The sequence below is a fragment of the Narcine bancroftii genome, chromosome 14 (genome assembly GCF_036971445.1).
Source record: "Narcine bancroftii isolate sNarBan1 chromosome 14, sNarBan1.hap1, whole genome shotgun sequence".
NCBI lineage: Eukaryota > Metazoa > Chordata > Chondrichthyes > Torpediniformes > Narcinidae > Narcine > Narcine bancroftii.
In genome coordinates this window covers 54,029,872-54,036,843 of record NC_091482.1, presented here as the reverse complement: position 1 = coordinate 54,036,843, position 6,972 = coordinate 54,029,872, and the positions used below count along the sequence as shown (strand labels likewise).

The window sequence follows — 6,972 nt, the reverse complement described above, 5'->3', positions numbered from 1 at the left end:
ACAATAAATCATATCTTTGTTGTCAAACTTATATGTTGTTTTGTGGTTACTTTCAGGGACAAGACACATTTTAAGCATTTAAACAGCAGTTCCAAAGAAAAACAAATGTACTTGTTTCAAAAACACATCTGAATAAGATAAAGCTTTGTTGTCTTTTTTTTCCTTGAAGTAGGAATATATTACTGCTTGATAATGGCAGAATCAATGACTTTATTGTTACTTTGTTGTAAGTGGTTTTATGTTAACCACAGAAAATAGTCGATTCCAAAACTTGATATAACTAAACACTTCAATATGGTGCCAATGTTACAGTTTTTTGATTCCAGTTTCAACTTCATTTACTTTCAATTAAGGCACCATCGACAAAAAAAACCCAGTAAATATTGGATGTTCTCAGCAGGCCTGGAATCATCTGTGGGGAGAAAAAAAAACTGTTATTGTTTAAGGTCAATGACCATTCGTTAGACATTATTGACATTTTATGTTTGGTATGAAGCCAATCTCAAAACTATGAACTTCTTCATAATCTCTTAAGATCTCCATCATAAAATCTATTTCCTTCATGGGAAAATAACTTCTACAAAACAATGACACGGAAATCAACTAATTTCTTCAATCTGTCTCCAATTGTTGATTCTTTGGCTTATATTTCCATTGAACATTTTCAAACTGCCAAACATGATTGGTAGCAAAAGTAACAATTGAGATAACCAGCAAATAAAAATAATTCTGCATCCATTCTAAGTTATACTTGGATTGTAAAACAAAGTTTCAGGTTCAAGCTGGGAGAAAAAGAAACAAAATTGGAACTTATAAAGGGATGTTCTCCTTCATGGAGGAAATGATTAATTCCCAGAATAATTATTGGATCAATGCAAGATTCAAGATACAATGTACCCTAATCATACCCAATCAGTGATGCCCCAACACAAAACAGACAATGTCATTGGTTTGGGATTACAATTAACAGATTTTATTATATCCATAGGTTTAAACAATATTCATGTTCACCTCTGGAATGGACAGGAGACAATGCAGCTACGAAGGTTATGGGAATGCACAAGGCGGCAACATCGGAGGAAATGGTGGGACCCACGCACACCTTATGTCTCTGAAGGGGCTCTTTTTTGCTTCTCTTGTCTTGATAGTAGTGCTGGACTGACGCTGCTTCTTTCTGTGCCTTTACAGGGCAAACAAGGAACGGTTAACTAAGTGGTTAGCGCAACTCTATTACTGCACCAGCAACCTGGGTTTGAATCTGGTGCTGTCCATTAGGAGTTCGTATTTTCTCTCCATGCCTGCATGTGCATTCACCGGGTGCTCAGGTTTCCTCCCACCTTCCAAAATGTATGGGGTTGGGGGTTAATTTGGGTGTAATTGGGCAGCACAAGGTTTACATTTACTGTTCTATAAATTTTAAAAAAAAATTTTGCATATTGTGTACGTGATAATGACTCTTGAAAAGTATGTTCACAGAAAATATTTATTTTACTAAAAATCTGACATGTATATGAAATGTACATAAATAAGATTATGGATGTTTTGAATGAAGTTATGTGGAATGATTTTGAATCAAGATTTGGGTCAATGGTTTACAAGTATTATTAACATTGCTAATTTTACTGATAAACCTATTTTCTGCTCTATTCATCATACACCACGTTTACCACATTAAGTGACTATTATTGATTTTCAAAAAAAAGCTTTCCATTCATTGTACTGCCTCATGGAAGATTTTACACTTGTAATTATCCAAATGCATTTTGGTTCTAAACAGCTATTTACATCCATCCAAAAGAGATTCTACTTACATCCAAAAGAGAGACTCATCTCTCTTCACTTAACTCAGTTTAAAGTCTCCATGATTTGGACTGGAGATTCTCTTAAGTCAGTTCCTTAAACAATGTGCTTCTGGTATTTCCTCTATATTTTAAATCACCAGTAAGTGGACTGATCAAATCACCTTTGCTCCTGAAATACTGCTTCATCTGAAATTTCAACATTGTCTCAGATACATTATTTTATATTATTTCTAGGTGAAATTTTCTTTTTCTCATAGTTGAGAGTTGGAAAGGTTTCAAGGTTAGTGAAAGATGGGGATTAAATTCAATTGATTAAATAAATGTGATTTTTAAGGAAAAAACTCTTGTTTTGTTTACAGTTATCGTGAAATTAATTAATTGTTGCAGGGATTTAACTGTTCTGTTCTAATCTAACTAATTAGCACAATCAGATATTCTCAACTCTCAAAAAGGTGATAGAAGTGTGGGTGAGCAGGGTTTATGTTAATCTCAGGCAGAGGGTTGAGATTGAGGGAATAGTTTTTCCACTTGGCTTTTGTGAATTCTCAATGTTCAAGGTTCAAGACACCTTTTATTGCCATGTAATAATAGATTCAAAATGTAATATTCATGATATTTTTTAACCTTTGTCTGCCATAAAGCAAACAAAGAATCACCATGAGCATTGTCGGTCCCCCTAATAGGAGAAAGAGAACCAAAGAGAGTACATTCAGAGTCGCTGAGTGTCCGTGGACTCACCTCCGACGCTCCCACAGCCTCTGCAGCAGCACAGATTCCTGTTCGATTCATTGGCAATTCGAGCTCCAGGACCAAACCTCCGACCTCAAAAGTCTTCAGTGCCTGAGGCTCATCTTGCCCTCAGCGCCACGAGAGGTGCTTCAGGCAATTCCTGTTGATGGCAAATCTGTCTGCTGTAAGCAAATTCTGTGTACTATTCCACTGTTTTTTTATTACATAACATTAAAGGAACCTTGAATTATGAAATGGGGCAGGTGGTGGCTGATGGAATGGGTCAGAGGGTAGCTTATTAGTGCTTGGGAGGGCCCACCATAGACTCCCAATGGAAAGCCTTGAGAATCCCAATCTCATTTCAAATGCCACTTCTCCAGTTTTATTGGTCATATGACAGAGATTCTCATCAGTGAGGAAGTTATATATTTTATTCTGTGATACAGCCTGGTAACAGGCCCTTGCAGTCCATGAGCCCACATTACCCAATTACATCTATGTGACCAATTAACATTCCAATCCTTTACATCTATGAAATTTGGGTGGAATCCAGAACCTACACGGGGAGAACAAACAAACTCCTTAGAGACAGCATGGGATTCAAACCAGGGTCACTGTTTGGTAATCTTCTACCATAATGGAGTTCTGAAGAAAGTACCTGTCAAACAGAATTTATAGCCATGAATATAAGTAGTAGATGCCTTTTTTTGGAATTTCCAGTCCCACTTTGGGTTCATCTCGCTGGTTCAAATGTACATCAAAATGCTACATTCACAGGAGGAGGGGAGTGTGTGTTTGACATCAAGGCAGGATTGAATGGAGTGTGACATCAAGGTCTCTGCTACAATTAATGGATACTCAGAGGAAAGATTTCAATTCTCATGGTCATACTTCACAGAAAAGAAGATGATTAAAGTTGTTGGTTTTTAATCATTTGAGTCTCAAGACATCACCTCAGGAGATTGGGGGACATTTGCTAGGTCTAACCATCTTCAAAAATTTCATCAACAATCTCTTTTCCAATCTCTAGATTAATGGTTTTCAACCTTTTTCTTTCCACCCACATACCACTTTAAGTAACCCTTATTACTCTGTGATTAATAAGAGATTGCTTAAGGTGATATGTGAGTGAGAAAAGATGGCTGAGAAGCATTATTCTAGACCCAATTGATACTGAAATATATTGCTTGAGAAAAATGATCATTGACCCATTTCCTTTGTAGTTATGAAACCATGCACATAACGAGTCAATTAGGTACGAAGAAAACAGTGGTTTCAAACATTTTCTTTCCACCCACATACCATCTTAAGTAATCCCTTACCAATCACAGAGTACCTATTTTATAGGGATTACTTAAGGTGGCGTGTGAGTGGAAAGAAAACGTTTGAAAACCACTGCTCTCGACAGAGACTGATAATGGTACAAAACATTCATACCACAAATATGCTAGGCATTAATTATCTCCAACACAAAAGAGTCTAACCACATTGTTCAATATTCATATCTAAGATTACTGACACTGACCATCTGAGACTCTTATTTATGAAACAATATTTCTTTCTTTATTTATTTCAGTGGTTCCCAACCTTTTACTTTCCACTCACATACCACTTTAAGTATTCTCTATGCCATAAGTGTTCTGTGATCAATAAGGGATTGCTTAAGGTGGTATGTGGGTGGAAAGAAAAAGTTTGAAAACCACTGTTTTAATCATTCCAAATTGATTCGTTATGTGCAAGGTTTCAGAACTCCAAAGGAAATGGATCAATGACAATTTTTCTCAAGCAAAATATTTCAGTAACATTTGGGCCTAGAGCAGTGTTTCTCAACCCTCCCTTCCTACTCATAGATAGGCCTGATAGATAGGCCTGATTTTCATCGTAATTGTGCAAGTTTTATATTTTTTCTTAATTGCTTAAAAAACTATTTTGGTCGTAAGTGCGGATGGACATAAATCTCATAGGTGGCAAGTCAGTGAGTACCTGTATGAGCATAAAGCAGGAAGCCATCTGAATAAAGATGAGAGACTGGAGAGAGGAAAAGGGGAAGAATGGGAGGGGGGAGGAGTCCAGACCAAGAGACGTTAATTAGATATTATAAGAGGAAAGGTGAGAATTGATTTTGGCTGTGAAAAAAGACCAAGAGATGGGGGAAAAGGGAAGAGAGAGAGTGATAGAGCTGGGGAAAGGAGACAGGTGGAATAAAAAAGTGGGGGGGGGGAGGGGGCTAAGGAAAGTTGATGAAGATGAGAGAATATATTCACCAGAAGGCTACAGCCATCCATGGAGAAATCTATTGCTTGCTAACACTCTTTCATATTTTGATGAAGGCCTCAAGCCTGAAACATCGGTTATGTATTTCCTTTTATCATTGCTACATAAAGGACACTGACCAGCTGAGTTTCTCCAGCATTTTGTGGCTTTTTTTGCAAAGGAGAATTCCCATACTACTTCCTCCAGTTAGTTAAGATTCAGCAGTACATTCTTAGAATACCCGCTGAACCGCAAGAATTAAGAAAGGTCCTGTCCTCTTCTGAAATATATTGTAAATTCTTCAGCATCACTGGGTCACGGTATTGAGAATTCTTCACTCAGAAAAACTGCAGGAGTACCTTCACTGATTGACTTGGTGGTTCAAAAAAGACCAATTAGGGGTAAGTGATAATTATTACCATTGCCAAGATTGTACGTGAATAAAAATGAAAGTAAATTATGTCGCAATCTTTCTGTGGGAAATTCTGCTTCTCTATGTTTAGAATCTAATATAAACTGTGGCCAGGCTTCATTTTTCTTTCCATTTAGTTGTCAGACATTTGGTATGTCAAACATGGCAACTTATTTTTTCTAATTTTGTGCTTTTTCCTACTTCCCAGATGGGTTGAAATTATTAGGCAGTGAATAAATGACAGTTTTTTTCTGATTACTGGAACAATGGTTGGGAAGCTAAGAATGCAGTGGTCAAATAACATTGCCAAAATTCTTCATGACTAAATGCTGGAAGCAAAAGTATTCTCAACAGTGAGGCAGTGACGCAATTAGGAATAGGAATGTTGCCTCAGTTCACTCGGTTTGGTCATTATTATAAAATTCCACAGAGGCTTTGGAGCCAGCTCCAACCAAGCATATATGATTTGTGCACTTTCTTTGTCTTAACTTCAACAAAAGACACAGCTGGTGTGTTATCAAATCTGTAATTTATGCATCTAATTCACAATTTAAGAGATATCCTTTCCTTTTACCTTTCAGTATGAAGTAGTTCTTTTGGCATATTTAGATTTGGTTTTAGATTTCATGTTTCCCTTTGCTGAAGAAAACTGCCGTGAACAAAAAAGAAACATTTTGGGGAGTGATTAGCATTTATCCATTCATTGCCACCTCAGTCAAAGTCTTGCGTCTCACCCATCTTATCAAAGTAAGGGCTGTTTCGAAGGGGTGGACTAGCAGAATCATCTGCCAGTGAAGTCAGCCAAAAGTCAGATTGCAGTATCTGTTTGAGTTTTATCAGGAACTACAACTTTAGGAACTTTGTTTGGAAAGTTGAGGCTGTTACACGGCATAGCTGAGCCCTTCCCAACTTTTCCTTTGTCATGTGTCCACTTCGTGTTTGGTCTCACAGAACATTCTCCTGAACAAATCATAATTTTTGTGAACATGCTAGCCTCTGCTATAAATGGAAGCATGGCCGAGGCGTCTCTCCGAAATATATTTTGCTTCTGGTTTTATTTCAATATCTTAAAAACTCCATGTTGGATGCACCGGAGTACTTTCGCTGATGGCAAATCTGTCTGCTGTAAGCAAATTCTGTGTACTATTCCACTGTTTTTTATTACATAACATTAAAGGAACCTTGAATTATGAAATGGGGCAGGTAGTGGCTGATGGAATGGGTCAAAGGGTAGCATATTAGTGCTTGGGAGGGCCCACCATAGACTCCCAATGGAAAGCCTTGAGAATCCCAATCTCATTTCAAATGCCACTTCTCCAGTTTTATTGGTCATATGACAGAGATTCTCATCAGTGAGGAAGTTATATTTCTATATAGAGGCTTTGAGCAAATAGTTTATTCTGCAATACAGCCTGGTAACAGGCCCTTGCAGCCCATGAGCCCACATTACCCAATTACATCTATGTGACCAATTAACATTCCAATCCTTTACATCCATGAAATTTGGGTGGAATCCAGAACCTACACGGGGAGAACAAAAAAAGAACATTTGAGATAAGTGGTGATCGTTACCATTGCCAAGATTGTACGCAAATAAAAATGAAAATAAATTACATCACTCTAAGTTTAGAATCTAATATGAACTGTGGGCATGATTCATTTTTTGTTTACGTTTAGTTCTCAGAAATTTGGTATGTCAAACATAGCAACCTATTTATCTAATTATATGCATCTTCATACTTCCCAAATGGGTTGAAATTATTGTCCGATCACACT

The 6,972-nt window shown here is 37.2% G+C and overlaps 1 long non-coding RNA gene across 1 annotated transcript; it reads right to left on the bottom strand.

The window, feature by feature from the left end:
• Positions 1-225: 225 nt before the first annotated feature.
• Positions 226-2,685, bottom strand: LOC138749959 (uncharacterized). The gene is made up of 3 exons (XR_011348977.1): positions 2,541-2,685; positions 1,012-1,180; positions 226-412 (listed from the first exon to the last, which is right to left on the bottom strand). It is a non-coding gene; the product is annotated as an uncharacterized lncRNA (long non-coding RNA).
• Positions 2,686-6,972: the final 4,287 nt, after the last annotated feature.